This window comes from Castor canadensis, chromosome 4 (genome assembly GCF_047511655.1).
Source record: "Castor canadensis chromosome 4, mCasCan1.hap1v2, whole genome shotgun sequence".
In the NCBI taxonomy this organism is placed as follows: Eukaryota; Metazoa; Chordata; class Mammalia; order Rodentia; family Castoridae; genus Castor; species Castor canadensis.
In genome coordinates, this window is record NC_133389.1 from 165483350 (window position 1) to 165508000 (window position 24651).

Sequence of the window (24651 nt, forward strand, 5' to 3'; positions counted from 1 at the left end):
TAAGACCAACATTTAATTCAAGGGACTGAATTAACATAAAAAGAGGGAAATAAAGAACTCAGGCCAGGAACTGAAGAGTGACACAGTGTAGATATGTTGGAGGGGGTTAAAAGAAGTCAATCCCACCTGGACAGATGGTGATGACCCCTATTCATCAGCATTCTTCTGTCATCTCATAAAGATAAGGACGAAGACTTGTGTTCTTTTTCCTAGCATAGTCCAGATGGCCTTAGCTGTGCTTAAATGAAATTCAGGCACGTGTATGTGTGGCTGAAGTTGACATGCATAGGGCTTTGTCTTCATATGAAAGGGGAAGAGTAGGGGATATTTAAATAGTGGCTATCAGGGGCAAAGACCAAGTCTGAGGAAACCACCTTTGTAAAGGGCTCTTCGTTTCTATGGAAATGCATGACAGAAAACTGGGGAGTGTATCATTGCCTACCTTGCCTAGACTATAGTATGGCCATAACCAGCAACTTAGAGTGGCAGTCTCTTGGGCATAAACATAGGGATGCAGACAGAGGTTAATCTTACTGGAGGTTGGACTAAGTTTCCTCCAAGCAGCTTTGGAAGTTCGAGAGATTGATATTGGGAATTAGAGCAGGAGAAAGAAAATATAGTAGATGCTCAGTAGTGACATGATGTTGACAGATCAAAGAATAAGTGAAAGGGCAGAACAGATTCTGCCTGGAAGTGAGGCAGGGGTAGAAAGGAGATGGAGGGGGCGGGGAGTAGAGGGGAGAAATGGCCCAAACAATGTATGCACATGTGAATAAATGAAAAAAAAAAAGAATAAATGAATGAATCCCAGTGGGAACCCTAAGAAACTCCTGGGGATGCATATGAACAGGCAAGAGAAAAACAAGATCAAGTTCTTACTGATCATTCATCCCTATTATGATCTCAGGAAAACCAAGAATTTCAGTATTTTCATTGGGTCCCAAACAATTCCCTTTTAAAAAATGAATTGGATTGATACCAAAGTTTATAGATGTTAAATAATATGATACTAGAATAAGTATTGAGAGCCCTCATGCTACTTTCACACTTATATACCCAAGAGTCCTGTGATTTACTTGATAAACTATGAATTGTTTGGAATTCAGGGTGAAGCAACAAGAGTTGGGTTTTAAATCTCCTGTAAAGAAAAGGGTGGTCTTCCTTACAGATGGCAGATGGAGTCCCTGTAATGAGGTTTGATCTGACATTGACTTTCTACTCAGGCATCCAGGCATTCTGGTGTTTACAGCTCAGATGGGTGATATTTCCTTCACGTGCAAAGCGTGTATGTGCCACTGAGCAACCTGTTCCTACGCATATTTATTTGGAACTTGGTCAAAATTATCCTCCAAAATTTGAGTCAGCTGGAGAGATATTTCAGGGGTTAGAGTTGACAAGGTGATCCACAAGGTCAATGAACAGTGGCCCAAAACTATAAAAGATGGATTTCTGGGCAGTGGAGGGCATGAAAAAGGGGTTCCTCTTCCTCTATAAGCAAAGTCAGAGCACAGCTCCAGGGATACTCTATGGAAAAATGATCAGAATATGAGCTCTAAGAATGACTGAGAATCTACAAAAAAAAGCCACTTGCCAACCTAAAATTAACCCCCCACCCTTTAGTAGCACCCAGTAGAGAAAACCAAACAGATGGATTTCTAAAACAAAGGATTAAAAGTACTACCTAAGAAAGTAAGTCAGGATCCGTAGCACCCATAAGATTCCTGAATTCATTACTTACATTATTCTGAACTATGTGCACATAATGTTTAGATTTAAAATCTTTCCAATAAATGCAGTGTATACGCTTTTAAAAAAGAAAGCAAAAAAAGGGAGATGTGAGCAAGCCCTGTGCTATTTCACAGATGGCTCTGAAAAGAAGGTAATGCTAGGCATTTAAATGAGCTAATGGTAGTTAAATAGAAAAGAACACAGCAAGCTGTATCCCAGAGGCCTGCCAGCAGTTGGACTGTCTTGACCAACAAGAGGTGAGGCTATGTACTTTCCAATAGAAATCTCCACAACAGGCCAGGGCAGGGGTAATGAGCAGTGGGATAAGGCAAAGGAACAGAACAGGAAAGACTGTAGTATGCAAAACCAACTTGGATCTAGGACCAACCTCATCCATCTCAGGATCAATGGTGCCTAGATGGCACCTGGCACATAGTGGAGGCTTTGTGTGAGCCTTTCAACAGCAATTAGCTCTAAAGACTTTGGGGGAAAATGAAAATGTGAAAAAACAGGCTTGTACTCTTTGTAGCTGGGAGTCTCTATTTTCCTACTCATAGAATATTGATAACAAAGAATATAGAAACCAAAACTCATTTGTTGAGTTTTTCTGTACAAACAGGGTAGATTACCAATAAGGTACATGTTGGTAAATGAATGAATTCATGAATAAATCAAGGAATGGAATAAATGAAATCCACCAATTATCAATCAATGAATCGATCATTCAGTCAATGAATTGTATTTATCTTTTTCTAGATAGTCTTATGTCTAGTGGAGAGAAAAGGGTACTGGACTTGGACTCAGAGCTAGAGTTTCTACTTATCCACCAGGGTGTATTGAGCGCTTGGACTATATGCTAGGCCATCTGCTTCTATCATGACACAACAGAATACCAGAGCTACAGTACATGAGACGATGTTCCTTTTTGTAGGTAAGAGGGGAAGCATAATGAAATGAACAAACAAACAAACAAACAAACAACACTATTGGTTCATTTGGCACAAAGGTATGAAGAATTGAGTACGTGGTGCTCTTCTATAGAGGAAGGTCAGAAAAGGACTTCGGGAGATATGACATTTGACCAAAAGTCTACATAATAAGGAGCAAGATAGAGGTCTTGGGTAAGAGTGCCCTGGGCAGAAGGTACAGGAAGCAAAGACTCTGAAGCAAAAACGAACAAAATAAAGAAGCAAGAATTAGCCACTGTGGATGAACCAGGCAAGGGAGGGAAGAAGGGGAGGATGTAAGGTCCAAGTGGTAGGTGAGACTTCTTTCTTTCACCCAATTATGACTTTGAGCAATAGAAATAATAGCTAATATTATCAAGTGCCAACCATGTCTGCACCACCTTACTTAATCATCACAGCAACACAATAAGATAGATAGGGTGATATCCTAAAAAATATTTAAAAAGAAATGTGTCACAGACACCAACCAATCAGATCCTACCAGCCTCAACCATCCTCTGGCCAAACTAATGCAGAACACCTTGATAATTAGGTGCCATTATTGCTCCCGGTAGTAGGTGAGGAAACTGAGCTCAGAGATGTGCTCATTACCTCAGAATTATACAGCTGTCCATCTTACCACAAACTCTGTATTGAAACTAGCAAGTAACCTACCATTTATGGCTAGAGAATTCTTTATATTTTGGGAAAATAGGTATTTTGGAGATTTACTACCCACCCGGCTATGCTAGGAATGTAAAATCATAGGCATTAACCAGCCATGAGACTTGAAGTAAATTGTTTTCCATCTCGGTTTTCAGAAAACTTAGCTATCAGAGTGCTGGCAGCTAGTGAGTTAGAAGCCAGGGATGCTACTAACTATCCAATGATGCACAAGCAAGCTCACTACAAAGATTTATCAATACTGGGTATGAGAAACTTGTCATAGAGGCCAGGGAAGCGATGGATACTGTGAGGAGTGTCAGGTGTGATATTAGGGAGTGGTGAGAACTACATAGTAAACTGAAGATTATTCAGGGTACCTACACGTTCTAAAGGCATTTTGTTAAAAATTAATTTATAAACCTATGGACTAAAGAAAACACATCTACACCCCTGTTTCATTCAGCTTATAGCCTGGTTACCTATAATTTCCTTTTAATAGATGAGAATGAAAGTCTCCTAGACATGCAAAGGTGTGTATGTGTGTACGCTTTTGTGTACACACATGCATATACACGTGTGCTCATATGCTTGCATTGGAAAGATTTATTTTAAATGCATTTCCAGAAAATGGAACCCTTCATTCCTCTTAGAATCTAGTCTAGTTTCTTTCACATTTCCCTTGCCCTGCAATTTTTCCTTCCTTCAATTATACCAACCCCCTTCCTCTTGCTTTGGCTTTAGCAAGACGAAGTCCAGCTGCTTCACTCCACCCATAGAGAAACTTCTGGTTTACATTTTGATCCCTTCGTGCCGCCTAAAACTCTAAGAAGGAGGCACCTCGCTCACATTGCTCCTTCAGCCTGTAGAGACGGACAGGCTGGAAGAGACATGTTGGCCCCATGTTTATAGAGTGCCTGCAGAGTTATTTATGGTTTGTTTATCCACTCGGTGTGGAGCAGTTGTGGCCTATGGCTTTTAGCTCCAAGACACATTAACAGATTTAGGGGGAACTTGGCAGTGTCAAGCTTCAGAGTTGTGCTGGTCTATTTAGCCTCTCCCTACAAAGCAATGCAGTAGTAATTTCAGGCACTCGGGTACAGTGTCATTTCACAAAGACACCAATGATCTCATTGGCCCAATAAGTCTGAAGGAAAGCATGTTCAACAGTAAGAATCTGACAAAATAAGGCAATGAAGTTCTCTGAACACAAGGCTCAGAAAATTAGCACAAGAGTGGTGGACATGAAACTATAGCTATGGAATGTGAGCTGTCACCATACTTTCTGATGCAGCAAAGATAAGACTATGGGTTATCAAGGAGAAGTTCCCAAGGCCCTACAAGTATTGGTGTGCACTGGTGGAGGGTCAGTTCTACCCCAAGGAAATGCATTCTGCAGTAATAGAGGCATGTGAAACCCCTTGCATACTACAAATAATAGGACTGACAGGAAAGCAGGCTAGGACATTCCATCTAAAAGCTACCTAGATATCAGAGCATTAAAAATAACAGCTGGACCCTCAATCTTACTAGATATTCAAAATGTAATGATAATAGGGATAGGGAGATTACCAGCTCTTCATTTAGAGCAGGTCTGATGGATGCTAGGCAGTGCTGGTGACAATGGAGCCCTGAACTATTGAGGTTCCAATAGTTATTGGGGCCAAAGAGCGACTACAACTTGCCAACAAGCATATGAGGTGAGCCTCTTGGAGAAAGATACCCAACTACAATAAAAATGTTGAATTTTCTTAAAATACAACTGCAAAGATCCTTGTGCCTATGCAGCAGCCATGTTGAGAGCTTTTTTCTTTCCTCCCACTGTCTCACATTATCCTAACATCATTCCCCATATGTCAATGACACATATTAATGTGCATTACAGAAATGTAAGTAGTTGCAGAAGAGTCCTTATGAGACGAATGTATAGCTTGAGTTCCTGGGAACCGAAGCATAGGTGCTTATAAGATCTTGACTCTGAGTAGTTTTGGTAAAGATGGAGCTTGGGTTTGAACTTGAGTCTACTAGGTAAAAATTAAGCTAGCAAGACCTTAAGTAGTCCATGCAACAACTTGGAAGCTCAAAGGAATGGTGGGGCCTGGGACTCAGAGGCTTCAGAATATACTATGGAAAATGTGGACGTTTACATGAACTCACTTCCCAGACACAGGTTTAGTGACACTTGTAGAAATGAGGGGGCCAAAAGGAACTGTGAACAAGGAAAGTCAGCAGAACATTAGATAATCTACAAGCAGCTATCTTTCTTCCAGCCCCGATAGATTGGTGGAGAAGATGGAGGGCATGAGACCTGAGTGACTTTCATGTCATCACCATTACTCAAAGTCTCTCACTAAATTATTTTTAAGGAATTGTGACTTTAATTGCTTATCTCTTCTGTGAGAGGAGGTAGTTATAATGACTATCAAAAGAATCTATACACATGAGGACAAGATAGCCAAGGAAAATAGTAGATGCCAAATAACTAGCAAATCAAGGAAAGGAATAGAAAAAAAATCCAGCAATAACAATATGCTCCAGGTACAATATGGTTGATAGTTGTCTCTAGCTTTCAGGACTCAGGTTGCTACTCTCTTTTACTTGAACTTGTTCTAGGTCATCAACTGACACCAATGTGACCTAAAGTAGATACCTTCCATGAAACAACTTACTCACTGAGAAATATCTGAACATCTTAATAGCTCCTAGAAATATCTAGTAATCTTAGTAAGGACCTGTGCCTGGACAGGACCTCAGCAGATTGTATGGTCTAAATCACTGCCTCCCTGCTAAATCCCTAGATGAATTACAAGGCTCAAGGCAACCACCAGACAGAATCAGACAAGAAAATTTGATAGAAAGTGGTTATCCATATAGACAGAAGTATACAAATCAATGCAAAAAAATTGTACACTGTAACAATTTATAAACAATTGTCCACAACCAATAACTCTAGTTTTAATAATGAATGATGAAATCTTTAAACTTGAGATGTTTTTTGAGACACCAGAACTTAACCACTCAGTGTAAGTACTTATTTAACTTCTGTATTTGTAGACATCATACCTAGATACTCTGCAGGTCCAAGAGGAACACTTAAAACTCCCCATACTCTATAATTTGTCAAAGAAGGATGGATCCAGGTTTTGTGGAGCCTCTAACATATGGAGTCTATGAAGCCCTTTTAAATAAATGTCAAAAAATCACTAATAACAGCATTCCTAGGTTCTCTCCTCAGCTTAGTAAATGAAGTGGTTCTGAAGGTTAATTCTCTCACTTCTTGGTAAATCCATCTGGATAGTTGTAATATGTTTCTCCAGATATTGGAGGCTGGAGAAAACAGGCCCAGATCCTTCCTTGTGTTCTGCATACCAGCTCATGGCATTGTGTAGATCTGGCTTCATCTCTACCCACCTCCCAAGGCAGGGGTCTCTCTCTCTGTTGCTAGGAGCATTCTATGAGCATCCTGGTGGAGTGGGCTTGTATACTTCTTCCATTCATCTACCATCTGTAAAAAAAAAATGAGAGAGAGAGAAAAAGAAAAGGAAAGAAAAGAAGGTTTTGTATTGCTACATAACAAATCTCCACAAATCTACAGTTTTAAAACAATATACCTTTAGCATCTCACAGTTACCATGGATCAAGAGTTCCAGCACAGTTCACTTGGGTCCTCTGTTCAGGCTGCAAGCAAGATACTGGCTGTGTTCTTAGACTTGACTAGGGAAGAATCTACTTCCAAGCTCATTCAGGTTGTTGGCAGAATTCATTCTTTTGAGTTTGAAAGTGAGGCACGGATCCTTGTCAGCTTTTGGTCCTCAGGTGGTTGAGGCTGCTCATGGTTCCCTACCATTTTTCACAGGCAGTTGACAACATGGTTGTTTCCTTTGTTGAGCTCAAGAAGAGAATTTCTCTTTCCAGTTTGCTAAAGCAGAGTCTTAGACAATGAAAAGTAATCACAGAAGTGACATTCAGCACCTTTTAGCATGTAACATAAACCTAATCAACAATGTAATATCTCAACACCTATTGTGTTGGTTAAAAGCAAGTCATAGGTTCTGTTTGTACTCAATCCCTGTGTGGATTATTGGAGGTCACTTTAGTGTGTGTCCTCTACTACCTACTTTGAACCTTTAAGGAGCTCTCATTTTAATAATTGGTTTCAGAATACTAGGGCCCAGTCTCATTCCTAACATTTGGAAAATGCTCCTGAAGCTATATGATATTGAAATCTTATCTGCGTAATTTCAACAAAGAGAAATTCCTCCAATATACTAGTGGATAGGATTCCTAACAATTTCAGCTGTGATGAATATAACTTATACTATTTCCTTACAAACATACTCACATATGTCTGGTGCTTTCCAAAGAAAGTTTGTAACCATTAAAGCATAATAGTAAAGTGAATTCTTGTACCCACATTCCTCCTTGAGAGCTGAACCATTATGAACTCCATCTGTCTGCCAGGTACTTCTTCCTATCCCACTTCCCTGCCCCCCAAAGTTGCTATAATTTTCTTGCTTTTCTATGCTTTTATAATAGTTGTATCACATATTTAACCGAAGTTGTTGTATACTTTTGTTAATCGCCAAATTGAATGAAAATGGCATAACACATCACAAGCTTTCTATAACTGGCTGTGCCACACATCATTGTGTTTTTGAGATTGTGTTCTGTTGCTTCCCATAGCTGAAGATTGATTATTTCCACTGAAACAATTCCACTGAGCAAAGATGGAATGAGAGAACATGCCCTTTTGTTAATGTCCACTTAAATTCTTTCCATTTTATACTACCATGAATAATGCTGCTAAGAACATTCTCAAACACATCCTAGTGACTATACACAAGGACTTGTCTGGAACATACACCTAAAAGTAAAATTAGTGGGCCTTAGGGATATAAATATTCAACTTTAGAAGGAATGACCAATTGTCCAAAGTAAATAAATTAATTTGAGACCCTTATCAGCAATTTATCAATCCCATGTACCTACTTCCTCCCAACCAGACTTCTTGATATTGCCAAGAGTTATAAACATTCATTTCATTTTGATCTTAGTTTGTATTTTCTTGATTAATTAGAATATGCATTTTATATGCTTATTTGGGGGTCTCTATTTTCCCTCCTGTGAGATGCTAGCTCAAATAATTTGCCCAGCTGTATATTGTTCATATTTTTCTTCATACATTTGCCCAAGTTTTTTATATATTTAGATCTGAATGTTTGTTAATTCTTGAGTCAATAAAGTATCTTTTCATAATACATGGCATGTTTTTCTCATTATTGTATATTTTGATAAAAAGAATTTTTATTTTATTATACTCACACATATTAACCATTTTTTGTAGTTAGAATTTCTGTCTTAAGACATCTTAGTCTATCTCAACAATAGGGAAAACAAAGATATTTTTCATTATATTTTCAGATTTTTAACTAAAAAAATTTAAATGAGCAGAGTCCTTGTATATCATAAGGTTGTACTTTCTCCCAAAGGGATTTATATATTCAGTGTAATTCCTATAAAAAGTCCAAGATGATTTAGAAACTTGACAGGTTCATTTTAATATTTATAAGGAAGAACAAAGGACAATTAGTAGCCAAGACCTTCTCAAAATAAACACATTCAATGGTTGAATTTGCCCAACCATGTATCCATATGTATATTTATGTATTGATATAATGATATATATCACTACCCACATATAAGTGTATATGTACATAATATATATACTTATGTGTATTTTTATACAATTTATACCTAATTCCATGAATTTACACAGCTATCTATCATATATAAAAATTATATGTACTTAAAATATACTTGTAAAATTATACAAGGGTATTTATGTAACATATAATTATATATACATAAATGAATATAGATGTGTATATATAAATATATAATTAAATTTTTGAAAGTTTTGGTATTGATCTATATGATTATATACATTTTCCTACATTCAGTTCATGTCATTAATTACATTTCTAAATTTCTTTTTTTGTGTGTGGCATTGGGGTTTGAACTCAGGGCCTACTTGAGCCACTCCACCACCCCTTTTTTTGGTGTGATGTGTGTTTTTGAGATAAGGTCTCGCTAACTGTTTGCCCAGGCTGGTTTTGAACTGCGATCCTCCTGACCTCTGCCTCCTGAGTAGCAAGGCTTGCAGGCATGAGCCACCAGCACCCAGCACATTTCTGAATTTCTGTTGTGAAATCCACTATGTGGATTGTTATGAGATCAATTTATAACTCTCCTTTTTCTTTCTATCCTTGTCTGATTTGAGAATCAAGATTAATGATCTCATAGAAGCAATTGAGGAGAATTTTTCCCTTTTATAATCTGTAAAAAAAAAAAAACAGTTTTCCTATTATCATTATGACTATTTTCTTGAGGTTTTTTTTTTTTTTCATTTTTCTTTTATTATTCATATGTGCATACAAGGATTGGTTCATTTCTCCCCCCTGCCCCCACCCCCTCCCTTACCACCCACTCCACCCCCTCCCGCTCCCCCCCCCTCAATACCCAGCAGAAACTATTTTGCCCTTATTTCTAATTTTGTTGTAGAGAGAGTACAAGCAATAATAGGAAGGAATAAGGGGTTTTGCTGGTTGAGATAAGGATAGCTATACAGGGCATTGACTCACATTGATTTCCTGTGCGTGGGTGTTACCTTCTAGGTTAATTCTTTTTGATCTAACCTTTTCTCTAGTTCCTGGTCCCCTTTTCCTATTGGCCTCAGTTGCTTTAAGGTATCTGCTTTAGTTTCTCTGCATTAAGGGCAACAAATGCTATCTAGTTTTTTAGGTGTCTTACCTATCCTCACCCCTCCCTTGTGTGCTCTCGCTTTTATCATGTGCTCATAGTCCAATCCCCTTGTTGTGTTTGCCCTTGATCTAATGTCCACATATGAGGGAGAACATACGATTTTTGGTCTTTTGGGCCAGGCTAAACTCACTCAGAATGATGTTCTCCAATTCCATCCATTTACCAGCGAATGATAACATTTCGTTCTTCTTCATGGCTGCATAAAATTCCATTGTGTATAGATACCACATTTTCTTAATCCATTCGTCAGTGCTGGGGCATCTTGGCTGCTTCCATAACTTGGCTATTGTGAATAGTGCCGCAATAAACATGGATGTGCAGGTGCCTCTGGAGTAACAGTCTTTTGGGTATATCCCCAAGAGTGGTATTGCTGGATCAAATGGTAGATCGATGTCCAGCTTTTTAAGTAGCCTCCAAATTTTTTTCCAGAGTGGTTGTACTAGTCTACATTCCCACCAACAGTGTAAGAGGGTTCCTTTTTCCCCGCATCCTCGCCAACACCTGTTGGTGGTGGTGTTGCTGATGATAGCTATTCTAACAGGGGTGAGGTGGAATCTTAGTGTGGTTTTAATTTGCATTTCCTTTATTGCTAGAGATGGTGAGCATTTTTTCATGTGTTTTCTGGCCATTTGAATTTCTTCTTTTGAGAAAGTTCTGTTTAGTTCACATGCCCATTTCTTTATTGGTTCATTAGTTTTGGGAGAATTTAGTTTTTTAAGTTCCCTGTATATTCTGGTTATCAGTCCTTTGTCTGATGTATAGTTGGCAAATATTTTCTCCCACTCTGTGGGTGTTCTCTTCAGTTTAGAGACCATTTCTTTTGATGAACAGAAGCTTTTTAGTTTTATGAGGTCCCATTTATCTATGCTATCTCTTAGTTGCTGTGCTGCTGGGGTTTCATTGAGAAAGTTCTTACCTATACCTACTAACTCCAGAGTATTTCCTACTCTTTCTTGTATCAACTTAAGAGTTTGGGGTCTGATATTAAGATCCTTGATCCATTTTGAGTTAATCTTGGTATAGGGTGATAAACATGGATCTAGTTTCAGTTTTTTGCAGACTGCTAACCAGTTTTCCCAGCAGTTTTTGTTGAAGAGGCTGCTTTTTCTCCATCGTATATTTTTAGCTCCTTTGTCAAAGATAAGTTGCTCATAGTTGTGTGGCTTCATATCTGGATCCTCTATTCTGTTCCACTGGTCTTCATGTCTGTTTTTGTGCCAGTACCATGCTGTTTTTATTGTTATTGCTTTGTAATATAGTTTGAAGTCAGGTATTGTGATACCTCCTGCATTGTTCTTTTGACTGAGTATTGCCTTGGCTATTCGTGGCCACACAAAGAGGCCACGAATAGCCAAGGCAATACTCATTCTTGAGGTTTTTGAACAACTAGAACTGTTACTCAGTCAGTACTCATCAGCATACTTGTTCCTACTGTTTGTCACTCATATCTGTTGGATTGCTTAAGATGCATGCTGTACTCATTGCTCTTATTGTCAATTATGCCTTGCAAAACTTGTCTGTGAAATGATTGAACTTTTGTTTCCTTCATGGAATGACTGTTAACTATAGATCAAATTTTAAATTTTTTGTAGCAATCCTCACACTTTCTATTTTTTCTTGGGTCAATTTTGACACTTTTTTTTTGAGGAATTTGTTTCATCAAAATTCCCAAATTTATTACCACATACTTTTTTCATGCTATTTTTAAGTTTTTTGTACCTCTGCTTTGGCTACAGATATGTTCCTTTTTTATTTTTAGTATTTTTATCTGTGCCATCTCTTTTTCAATCAATCTTATCAGAAGTCCATTCTCTGAAAACATTAAAAGAAAACTTTTGGTTTGTTGGTCTATTTTATTATTTTATTTGTTTTCCCTTTTGTTAATTTTTACTCATTTTTATTTCTTCTACTTTCTGAGATTTATTCTTTTTTTAAAATAATGTATTGATTTAGATTCATAGTTTGTTACTTTTTGGTTATTAAGGTTAATAAAAAGTAACCATTCCTAATTAGCTTAAAATGTTTATTACTAACATTTTTAGTCTCCTTGTAAACAAAGCAGGGATATTTTAGTTGCAGTATGCTCTTACTGACTTGATGTTTCCTACTGTAGATGTGTTTTCTTGTTTTGCTTCATGGTAATGGAATTTGAACTCAGGGTCTCTCACCTGCTAGGCAGGCACTCTACCACTTGAGTTATGCCCCAGTCCTTTTTGCTTTAGTTCTTTTTCAGATAGATCTTGAGGTTTTGCTTCGGGCTGACCTCCAACTGTAATTGTCCTACACAAACCTCCTGAGTAGCTGGGTTTACAGACATGAAGCATCATACCTGGCTTTCTTGTTGACATGGGGAGGTCTCACTAACTTTTTGTCCATGCTTGCCTGAAACTGCAATGCTCTCAATCTGTGCTTCCTGAGTAGCTGGGATTAGAGGCATAAACCACCAGACCCAGCCTCTAATTTTCCAACTTTTTTCGTATGTTTTCTGTCCAGCTGACTTTTCTCTTTGGAGTTCTGGAGTTTGAACACATTGTATCTAAATTTGCATATTTTAAATTTGTCTTTGTGTTTCAATGTTCTTGGAAACACTCAGTCATTATCTTTTCCAATACTAGTCCTCCTTCCTTCTCCCCCTTCTTGGAATTCTCATTTTGTCCTCAGATCTTTTAACACACCTTCTACTTTCCTGAGTCTTTGTGTTGCATTGTAGGTAATTCATCACACATACCTTCCATGTCAATAATAATTGCTTAATTTGTGTTCTAAAATACACAAAGCATTTAATTTGGACAATTTTATTTTTCATTTTTATGCTCTATTGAACATTTTATGAATCTGCCTGGTCTTTTTATAGTCTTTGTTTATTTGAGAGGTCCAAATGAGGAAAACTGGGGTTTTGCGTAAGAAACAACAATGTAATTTAGTTCTGCATTGAGGCCTATTTCCAGCATCTCCTTTTCTTTCAAGTACTTTAGATGGTTTGATAAAGTTTCACCACCCACAGTTGTTACATATCCCAAACACAAAGTAAGGCATGTCTCCTTGTGAATTATGATGTGCGCTAATAATAATCCTTTATAAAAACAAAATTCCAGAGCTCATTCTATCCATCTCCTGCCGCGATTCAGTACATATATTAGTCAATGGTTACCAGGCAAGTGGCATGACCCTCTGATCTCATTTATCTACAAAATTATCCCTTAATTTGTCTATAATTGCCCGTGGGCAAGGCTAAACCCAAGGACAGATTGATCGCCCGCTGCTGTTCACCCCAACCAATTAGGCACGGTTCACTTGACCGCCTGCGCCCCATCTCGGATCTCGCCCAGAAGCCCAAGCAACACGTCAGTCACTCAGCCTCCGTCAGTGACAGCAGCATGGCTCCAGTTCAGCTGAGAAGTGATTATTCCTGCTAGAAACAGGTTTTTGTTTTGTGTTGTCTTTCCCCCAAAACACCACTGTGTTGACTCTGTTACTAAGCAAATCTCCACTCTGGATGTCCAGATTGTCATCAGAACCCAGAAATATGGGTATGTTGCTGGTGGTAGAAGAGAGAAGGAATTTTTTTCCTCCATGGCCTATGTTTCCCTCAGCCCTTTAAGAAAGTACTGTACTGAGGTTGCTCTCACCAGCTATGACCCCTTTTTTTTCTGCAAATGATTTATTTTCTTTTTGTTGGACCTAGAAGTAACAATGGCAAGTCTAAACAGTGATCCTTAAGGCCCCTTTACCAAGGGGTAAGAGTCAGTGCTCTCCAGGGACACAGAACCAATAGGAAATATGTAGAAATTTATAAGAAGGAATCTGTTAGGGAATCACTCATGTGATTGTGGCTGCTTAGAAATCCAGTGACAAGCTGCCTATAGGTTGGAGACCCTGAGATAACAGTACTGTAGCTCAGTCCAAGTCTGAAGGCCTCAGAACCCAGGCCACAACACTGTAGCTGTTGGTTTGAGGCTGAAATTGTAAGGCCCAGGTAAAAGTCTGCTGGAGTAACTCTTGCAGCCCCAAAGCCAGACGGACAGGGCTTCTGATGTTGAAGACTAGAAATGAGAGTGTTTCCCTGCCCTTGGTACTCTCTGGGCCCTGGATGATCAGTTGGCATATGCCACACTGAGGGTAGGTCTTCCCACCATGAGAGTCCACCCAGATTCCCATGCTAAGCTCCTTTGGGAATGCACTAACAGACATGTTCCAATAATGCTTGCAGGATTCTAGCTATTCCTCAATCTAGCCAAATTGACACCCAAATTTAGCCCTCAGTAAGCCAGGTCTTTCAGCCAGTGAAGCATTGCCATCTGTAATTGCTTTCTGAGCCCCCAAAGCAGCTGTTCAAAGAATAAAAATTAGAACAGTTTACTAAGGGGTCACTAAGTGCAAAAAAGTACTTTCTATATATTACCTCATGTAATATTTAAAATAATGCAGAGAAATCAATGATATTAATATTGCCATCTTGAAAATGTAGCACTTGAAGTCTGAAAGGGTTAAATTATTTATCAAGGATCATCTAACTAGAAAGTTAAAGAGTCAGTATTTCTTATGCTAGCTCCTTCCTTGTTTTATATCACCCATCTTCTTTGTTTTATATCGTGTGTGTGTGTGTGTGTGTGTGTGTGTGTGTGTGTGTGTATTTCACCTACCCCAGTTATGGCATCAAAAAGATCTCCAGATATTGCCAAAGGTCCCATGGGGGCCAAAGTCACCCCCAGTTGAAAATCACTAATCTGGGAGACCTCTGAGAGCAAACAAAATAATTGTTCTGCTACTAAAGTTGGATACTGCCTGCCTGTGCCAGCAACCTCAGGAGGTTTCTCTACTGGGAGTGACAGATTGTCCTGAGTCACAGCTGAGTCATGGCCCCGTATGTGCACACCCTGCTCTTAGCAAGAGAAGGAAGGTACGGGAACTGAGGGCACAGTCAGAAACCACTGGTTTGTTCTGAAGGTTCAACTTCAGAGAACTTAAATTGTATTGGAACAAATACTTAGTGACATAGTGATATTCCATTTACTGGAATATCATACCCTTATAAAACCAAATCCTCATGATAACACAATAAAGAAGGCATCATTTATCATTTCCATTTTACAGATTAGAAAGGAATGTCAAATAGGTTAAAATACCTGCCACCCAAGATTAGAAAATGAAAGAACTGAAATAAGGATGGATCTCAAGTGTCTGCAACCCAGCCTAGGGATGCAGGGGAATGTTCTGGAGATGACGTGGAACCATTAAAACAAAACTATCCTTTCATTTACTCATTCATTTAGCAAAATACATGCACACCTACTCTGGGCAGGTACCATGTTATCCACCAAGGATAAAAATATAAAATAATCTCATCCTATTCCTAAAGAGCTCACATGTGAGAGCAAAAGATATTTATAAGATGATGTTTACTACAGCACACTAAATATAATGATACATATGTCTGTGTAGACGGTTTTATAGGAATACAAAAAGGGTAGCCTTGGGAAAGTGATGAGAAGGGTTGTCAGGGGAAGATGCCATTGAGATTTTCCTGGGAAATGGTGGGGATCTCACAACTTACCACTGAGAATCAAGTTCTACAAATTGCTGTTGGGATCTGATAATAGAAAATAATAAAATGTTCATTAGAAGGAACATTTTATTATTGGGATTAGAGATGTCAGCCCACTTGGTTTGCCCAGCCGGTGTCACTTCTAAGGGGAGGCTGAATAGGAGAACCAATTTTCCTGTGTATTAATCAAGGTTCTCCCAAGAAAAGAACAATAGGAGAAGTGAGAGAGAGAGAAAGAGAGACAGAAAGAAAGAGAGAATGACTTTAAGGAATTGCCCAAGGATTTAGGGGACTGATCAGCAGGTGGGAGATTCAGATCAGAGTTGATATTGCTGTCTTGAGTCCACAGAGCAGCTCAGCAGGCAGAGAACTCAGGCAGAGTTTCTACATCATAGTCTTGAAGTAGAATTCCTTCTTCCCAAAACCTCAGTTCTAAAGCTTTCAGTGGGTTGCATGAGGCCCACCCACACTATCTGCATTATTTGAATAAAAACCTGTTTTATCATGTAAACATATCTACTGATTTCTGTGACAATCACAGTCACCAATACCATCAGAGTCACAGCTATAGTGTTGTTTAGTGAAACAACCAGGCACCATAGTCTAGCCAAGTTGACACAAAAATTATCAATTATTTTACCACTGCTGGTCTTTCTTTAGTCTCTCCCAGGAAAGATTATAATTTCTCATCCAAAACCTTACTGGAGCTGGGAAGTTGAATCTTTACAGCCTGTGTACTGCACATACTGGGGAAGTGTGGTCTGGGGTGGGGTAGGTAATACCTCAGCTAAGATTCTGTGGAATATCTTAATACAACTCCTAGAGACACAAATCCCAATGCCTCCTACCCCTAAAGCAGGTCCTTGAAAGAGACTAAGTAATTTTTAAAGTTTTGGTAATCAAAAATCTATTTTGCAGATGCAAAAAGAGTTTTGTTTGGTAGTGGATCCCAAGGTGATCTTTTCATAAAATGATAAATCAAGTAGTTTTCTTTTTCTAGTTTGAGGAAACATTTAGGTATGCCTAATATCATACACTGAAATGTCTTGGCTTGAACTGTGTCCATGCATGGACATGCATTTTTTTCTCTGTTCATTCCTGCATTTTCTTAACTAACAAAGGGATAAAATAATTTCATTCGGGTCAGATACACCAGCATATGTCTGAGCATGTGAGTGTGTATATAAGCAACAATGTCTCTGTTGGCATGGTGGAAAGCCTTTCTCTCCACGAACATAATTTACTGGTTACATCAGGACTGTCTTTCCCACACTTGAACAGAGAAATTGCCCAAGAAAGAGGCACCCACATAGGGTCTATAAGATTATCTCCCTGGAGTCTGCTGTCATTTTTGGTCTTTTCAGCTAAATTTTTAAAAATGCATTTGCAGGGAAGAAATCAGATTCCTAACCAGAAATCTTTAACCACCCATTAATTTGTTGCAGAATCTACATGCTTTGACAAGGAGTCCATACAAAGAAATCTCTGACAAATCTAACTAAGCTGAATTAGTCAGTATGAAAAAAAAAATTTTCCTCTAAACTTTGCTCTGGCAGAAAAACGAGGGTGTCAGAAATTTGTGAGAAAAGACAGGCACCTTCCAAATAAGTTTGATTGTTAAACAAGAATTTCACTCTGGTTCTGTAAGATGATAGGGGGAAGAGAGAAAGGAGGCCGGGAAAGAACATGATAAATTATTCAGGTTCAAGAGACAGTGATAAAAATGTAAATGCAACCCTGTCACGGAATCTTTGCACCAGCTGAATAAATTCAGACAAGGAGCTGAATCAGCATTTTGCCTCTGATTAAAACCAATCGCAAGCACAAAGATGGGAAGGAGGAAGAAACCACAGAAGTTTTGGAAATGACAGATGAAATGATCGAGTATATCTGCAGTGCTGAGATGAAACAGTTTACTGGCCAAGGGTCCTGCTAACACTCTTCTCGTGGTAGCATTTGCAATCAAAGAGCTAGGTCTTACTTAAGTTCTGCAGTGATTATTACGCCATCAATTATGGTCACGTCTACTCTCTCACTGTGAGCATGGCTCATCTTTTCCCAGGAGTGGTCCATTAGCCTCATTTCATCTTTGATCTGTGTATTCCTTCCCATGCTGCCTGAGGAGAGCTGTACACGCCATGCTGATGACCTCTGCTTGTCTGACATTATAGTTCAGAAAGCAAACCCCCTCCCACCTTGCAATGAGGGAGAAAACCAAATTTTTCATATCTATCTGAAGCAGATCGAGAGACAGAGCACACACCTGAGGAAGGATACAGCTCAATGATGAAAATTCCAGGCTCTGTCCAGGTTCTCTGTATTCAAAGACAGACTTGCCATGCAAAAGAAGCCAGCTTCTCTACTTCTCTCAGCTGACCTTATCTCTAACACAGGCACAATTATGGGGTTTGTTGTGAGAATTCAATGAGCTACAACATGTAAAGGGCTTGAGATATGTCAAGCACCTAGGAAGCACTCAATGAATTTATTTCTTTTATAAATATTTTGTTTACGTTCAACATATGCCACCCACTTATGGGTTAGATAAATGAATTGAGTGCTTAAGGAAAAAATCACCAAGCAGTGTACTGAGCCACTCCTGTGCTTAACAGCTCATCCTCGTGTGTGCCCATTTATATGCACAGTTAGAATTAACAAATAATGGACTGTTGACCATGATCTCTTTCAATTTGGCTAGAAGCCCTTGGGATTCATTTTAATGTCATAGTGTAGTGAAAATTATAGAATTCTATCAATATCAGGTAATAAAGTTGTTTAATGAGCCCATTCACAGTTCCTGTACCACCCACAACTATGCCAAGCCTGACTGGGCATGAAAGAACCAGAGAAACCTGTAAGGATTTCCAGGTATTGACAACTACTAGAGAGAAAAAGGCTTATCCTGAGCTGCTAAAAGATTATGCTAGGAGGTGAATGATATAATTATAGATAGTAAACAATCAGGCAACACATCAGAATGTGCTATTTGTGGATTTAGAATTTTCTGGAAAGGAGAATGGGAGCAATGAATCTAGACAAGGGATCTGTGTGTTGGGAGTGGTGGTTGTATGTACATCCTTCCTTGCAAAAGACATGTTTTACCAGAAAGTTGTGAAAAGAAAGCACCATCGATGGGCCACCAACATTATGCAGGGCAATTCATCAATTCTTTCCTACCTTTTCCTTGTATCTGTGACTCAGGGAAGTTTCCTTAGTCACCAGCAGAGACATTGACAGAGCACAACAGGAGCTGGGCGCTGCTCTGATTGTTGCAGCAATGTCACCATGAAGTCATGCTCTGGATCAGTGACATGCTAGCTCACTCCTTTACTTCCTGACCTACTGAGTCCCTTGGCTGTCCCAGAGCCAGCAGAAGGCAGGAAATGTCACTCCTGAACTATGTCAAAAAGTATCACTTGGGAGTGGAGGTGAACTGTTTATGAACAGGTCTTTGTTTCCCCAAGCAGAAGGTTTGGTAATCTCACCCTTTAAGGGTAGCTAGAAGGCATGTGGTGGAGCCAATTAAGACCAAGTGTGCTAGTTTCATTTTGCTTTCTTTTTAACCAATTTATTGGCAAGACAGTGACATAAGAGCATCAGGGACATTCCTACAGTAACTTCCCCTTCCATCACTTCTCAGCAGTCTACTTCACCTCCTCAAACAGCTTGTCTTCTTTGCCTGAATGTTTCTGTTTGGGAAGGACAATCTGGTGGGTTGATTCTTAAGCCATGGTTTTCAGTCACCATGGATGATAAGTTGGAGTGTTTTCTTTTCTGTGAAATTTCTTCTGTGAGCAACCTCACCTTTGAATGAATTTGATTTTTATTTTTACCAACTCTTTTTTGAGAGTACTGAAAACCTATTTTGAACCCAAGGTGCTGTGCTGGGGGCTGAAGGAGGATTTTTTAGTGTAATGAGACATATGTAGTTCTACCTTCACATAGATATGGATTTAATAGTACTATAACATTGGATAGGAATGAAGGCAAAAATATCAGTGACTCTATTGTCAAGGCTTCTGCCTTGATAGACAATAGACAGTATAGAAAAATATTTTAGGAAACTGTAGGTAGAAGAGACACCAGAAGCAAAACCAAGACAGGAGCGGTCAGGCATGTTTACAGGCCAGTGAGAAGTTCCATTTGTTGGAAGTATAAAGAGGTCTTCTGTTGGATGAAGTCAAGAACTTCAAGAAATAACTGCCTACTCATCCCTCCCTCGGGGCCTCAGAACTTACTCTCTATTGCACCCCACACTCCATTTGGGGCCTACTTCACACTAGTCTAGTGACACTAAAAAGCCATGCTAACACCCAGAAGAATGGCCTCAGATACTGAGCGCATGTAAATTTTAAACATCAGAGAAGTGGCACATGGCTGTGGGAGATGCATGAGCTATTCAGTCCTGACAAGTGGCACATCAAAGTCATTAAACAAACGAGTCTCTCTCTTTGCTTTTTTCTATCCCACTAGTATGCAAGGCTAGAGAAGTCACTAAAACTATAGATTACAGAAAGGCTCCCTTGAGAATGAAGGAGCCATATCACCGCTTATAAAGGACTCTGCAAAGCCCTGTGCTAAGCGGGCTATTGATTGGATCAGCCTCCCTGTTTCAAATTCTGTGTGACCCAGAAAATGTTTATATTCCATAACACAGATGACAGAAATGAACAGGAGGAGTGAGACAGGAAAGAGAAAGACAAGAGCTGAAGCTGTGATTGGGGGACAGAATGAGGAAGAAAGGATGAATGCAAAAAGAATCAAGAAATTGCTTTGCAACATGTAGACTAGTATCTAGAAAATATTGAACTAGAATAATTCTATGCTGGCATAGTGACTCAGGTGGTAGAGTACCTACCTACCTAGCAAGTATGAGAGACCCTAAGTTCAAGCCTAAGTTCTTCTTGCAAGAAGAAGGAGGAGGAGGAGGAGGAGGAGGAGGAGGAGGAGGAGGAGGAGGAAGAGGAAGAAGAAGAAGAAGAAGAAGAAGAAGAAGAAGAGGAATTCTAGTATTTCTGGTATTATGAATATCCTAAGTGAACTCTTCTATTTAGTCACAAAAGTATGGCCATTATCCTTTGGGTCATGAATGTTTTAAGAAATCAAGTTGGACTACCTACTTGGCTAGAAGGAGGGGTTTAAGGGTCAGCTTTAAAATTAGTGCTCATCACCAGTGATCTGAATACTATGACATAGTGATCTCTTATTTAGGGTCCTGGGGTGCAATATCTGGTATTGTTGCCCTGCATCCTCATTGTAATCAATGGGCTTGGAACTATGTCAAATGAAAAAATTATATCTGGAAGGTTTTACCACTTCACCACTAGCTGGTCATGTGACCATTCCCTTTGTAATGAAAACCAAACCAGTCAGATTAAAACTACCAGCTGACTGAATGAGATAATTTATGTGTTCATGCCTTGAAGTAAATAAAAATCCCTGTGTTCTAGTAAGGTATCATTATGCAAATGAAGGTATAATGCAAGGTTCTTGATACTAGTGGCCTGGATATACTCCAGTGTCTCTGTCATCTTTAAACATGTGCTCTCTTGCATGTGGATATGTTAGGGTAGATATACGTAGGGAATGGAAGACCTTCTAAACCCTCTAATATCTAGGGAACTATCATGTGGTCAGTGAAAATTAAAAGTAGATGGAAAGTAAAAAAATTGAAAGATTTAAATTATGCTTTAAATAATTTGGAGCTGACCATTCATGATGGCTCTTGTAAACCCAGCACATGGGAGGCTGGGGCAGGAGGATCCCAAGTCCAAAGCCAACCTGTGCTGCATAGAAACGCTCTGTTTGCGCGCGCACACACACACACACACACACACACACGCACGCACGCATAATAAAAAGACAACAAAAGATAGAATTTAAAACTGTTCTGGGAATTTCACTGGGATAAGTTCATAATTTCATTACATAAGCTTGATGTAAGTTCTGGCATGCATTACTCAGTTATGTGTGACATTTGCTGCAATAACAATCCTGTCCCTCTAAATATCAGTGACTTGAAACCAAGATTGATTTTTCACTTATCTTAATCCCTTTGAAGCTTGGCTGTAGCCCAAAATGATACAGATCCTGCTTCATCCTTACTACAGGATAGAGCCCAATGAAGCTGCTATCATCTAGAGTATCATTGGTCACTATGGCAGAGAGAAAAAGATAGCTCCGAACGGTTTCATACCAGCAACCGAATGCTTTAGCATGGAAGTGACTCTCATCACTTATCACAACTCATTGGCTCACATTAGTGATGAAGTAATCCCTCAAATGATAAGGGCAGCAAGAAGTATAATCTCACCATGCACTCAGAAAGCCAGAAATACCTGGTCAATTGCATGACACATCATTTTATTTGAATAAAATTGAGCCAGTCAACTTGGGTGAAAGGTATGTCAGTGCTCAGATGACCATGGCTGAGTCTGCATTAACTTTTTCCAAAGACAATCATCAACTCTGAGAAAAGTGGAGGCCACAGAGAGACTTCTTTAGTACAGGCATGTACATGAGTTACAATGTCATTATTGATGTCATATTTACATTAGTTTAGAAACTCAAACAAAAGCGCAAAGCGAGGTGGCTCTCAGAGCACATCACTTGCCACCCTTCTTAGCATAAATAACTTAATGACAATTTCTATAAGTATTTTTTTCACCTTATGCTTGGTGAGTGGACTGATCACTAGGGTTCATCAGCTCAATGGAAATAATGAAGGAAATTCTCCCAAGAAGATCCATCCTATGGACAGGTAAAGATAGAGGGTGATCTGAAGTATCTAGGACTGTTCCACCTGTGTCAAGGGCAAAGGGAGGAAACTGAACAATACTAGATGTTTTATATATTTCCTAGAGTACAAAAGTGGTGGTAAAATACATATTATCTGTGTATATGCTACTCGTCATAACTCATGTCTCATGGAACCATTGTCCCCTTTTTTGGAGGTGGGACCTCCTGATACAGATCAACTCCCTGCACAGTTCTGAGAGACCCTGGTGTCTGTCACAGGTTATCCCCTGTAGATGAGACTGTATAATTTTACAGAGGATGCCTAAGTGTTGCCCAAGAGGCTACCAGTGCTGCCCCAGGCAAGGTAACGCTGCCTGCACAATGCTGGGGGATTTCACGCTATGCCTTGGGCACTGCAGCTTGCCATGACTGCTCCCCATCTGCACACACCTGTCTGTCCTGCTGCCCACAAGGCTCACCCCAGGATCTCAACACATACAGTGCTCTTCCTGGGTCCTACTGCTCCTTGCCACTGAGCCCTCTGGTTGCTGAAACATACTGCAAAGATTGATAAGAAGGGGCACACTGCAGTGACACTGGGATGACAAATAATACACTGCTTAGTTAATCTGTTCTGCCAGCATTTAGCCACAGTCCTCTTGCTCCCAACAACCCAGGAATGAATGATTGGGGGTTGTTTATATTCATATTGACTGAATATGAATCATTAAGATTTCTCAGAATCACTCCTCACTCAGCAGCCATTATGTTTCATTACAGGTGTCTTTAATTTGTGTAATGTATATAATGTGCTTAGGCATTGCTGACTGCATAGTGGTCCCTACATAAGTGCTTTGCTGCTGTTGTTGTTGCTAAGTGACCAAGTCCTTCCTTAGAAAGCAATTATTCCTCAAAATCTCTGTGGACCCAATCCAACCACCTCTCGTGAGCCCTTCCTAAACATCACCAAACAATGGCAACCATATCCGAGTCGCTCCTAAAACTCTTATCATCCCTATAATTCTGCTGGCCAGAAACCTTATCCTTGCATTGTACATAAGAAACTAAATCTCAGAGAGATAAAGTAAATTCCTCAAGGTCAGAGAGTAAGAAGTGATTAAGCCAGATTTCAATCACAGGTGAGCCTAGCTTTGAATCCACTTATACCATGAATTAGGACGGTTGTTAGAACAATGATTCTACACCATGTGTGATTCTTTTTTTTTTTTTTTACCACCAGGGACATTTGGCAATCTCTGGAGACATTTTCAATTGTCACTACTTGAAAGGAGAGGGTGTTACCCACATCTAGTACATAGAAGGCAGAAATAGCTAAACATCCTCCAGTGGTCAGGACAGTCCTCTCAATCCCCAACAGAAAAAATGGGGTTCAGAATGTCAATTATATTAAGGTTAAGAAACCATGGGTTAGAGGAAGATAAATCACATTAAATTGTTAGGAGAGATAATGGGGAATGTCAGGAAGGTCATATTGAAAATACTTTCATGATTAGGGGATGAAGTGGGATTTGGGTAGACATTGGTAGAAGACAGAGTAGAGGGGTCAGCATGAACAAAGAAGGTGCAGAAACACAGCAGTTATTAACAGAAGAGTGAAAGTCCATTCACAGTGGAGAAGCAGCAGTCAAAATTGGCAAAGTACATGGGAGGCCTGCAATGCTAAGAATTTAAGTGCAGAGGACTTGGAACAGAACAAAATACTACAGAGTGTTTGTCTTGGGGCTGCAAATGTAGCTCACACAGGAGTTGACCATTTGTGCCCAAATGGATTCTTTTGTATTCCTAAATTCATCAATACAATCTATGTGTAGCCCTACTCCATCACTTGAAGAAGGGGACACTTCAAGGTCTCCTCATCCCCATGGTGAATTGGGCTAGGACTGGAATCATATCTTGAGATTAGACCAGTGCTTATCACCACTACCTTGGGGTGAACAGTTAGGTCCCAGGACCCCAAAGGCACAGAGACCCTTCTATCGTCCTTTCTTATATGTGTATTGATGGTGAGTCTTCTTTGTTCTTTTCCCAGTTATTCCTGAAACACCCAAAATGTGCAAGGCTAAATATTCTTGCATTAACCAAATAGCACTTTTCTAATAAAAAAAATTATGTTGAGGAAAGCAGGTGGGAAGATATGGACGGGCTTTGGTTTGGCCTTTGGAGGCATTTCCCGAGAATCATGATTGG

General features: G+C 39.4%; 2 long non-coding RNA genes across 2 annotated transcripts in view; one reads left to right on the forward strand and one right to left on the reverse strand.

Moving 5' to 3' along the window:
* The window catches only part of LOC141422395 (uncharacterized), a 153787-nt gene that overhangs the window by 61999 nt on the left and 67137 nt on the right, over positions 1-24651 (forward strand). The gene's annotated exons all lie outside the window — the stretch shown is intronic.
* On the reverse strand, positions 6400-9596 carry LOC141422394 (uncharacterized). Its single transcript, XR_012446935.1, has 3 exons — positions 9473-9596; positions 6970-7269; positions 6400-6843 (listed from the first exon to the last, which is right to left on the reverse strand). It is a non-coding gene; the product is annotated as an uncharacterized lncRNA (long non-coding RNA).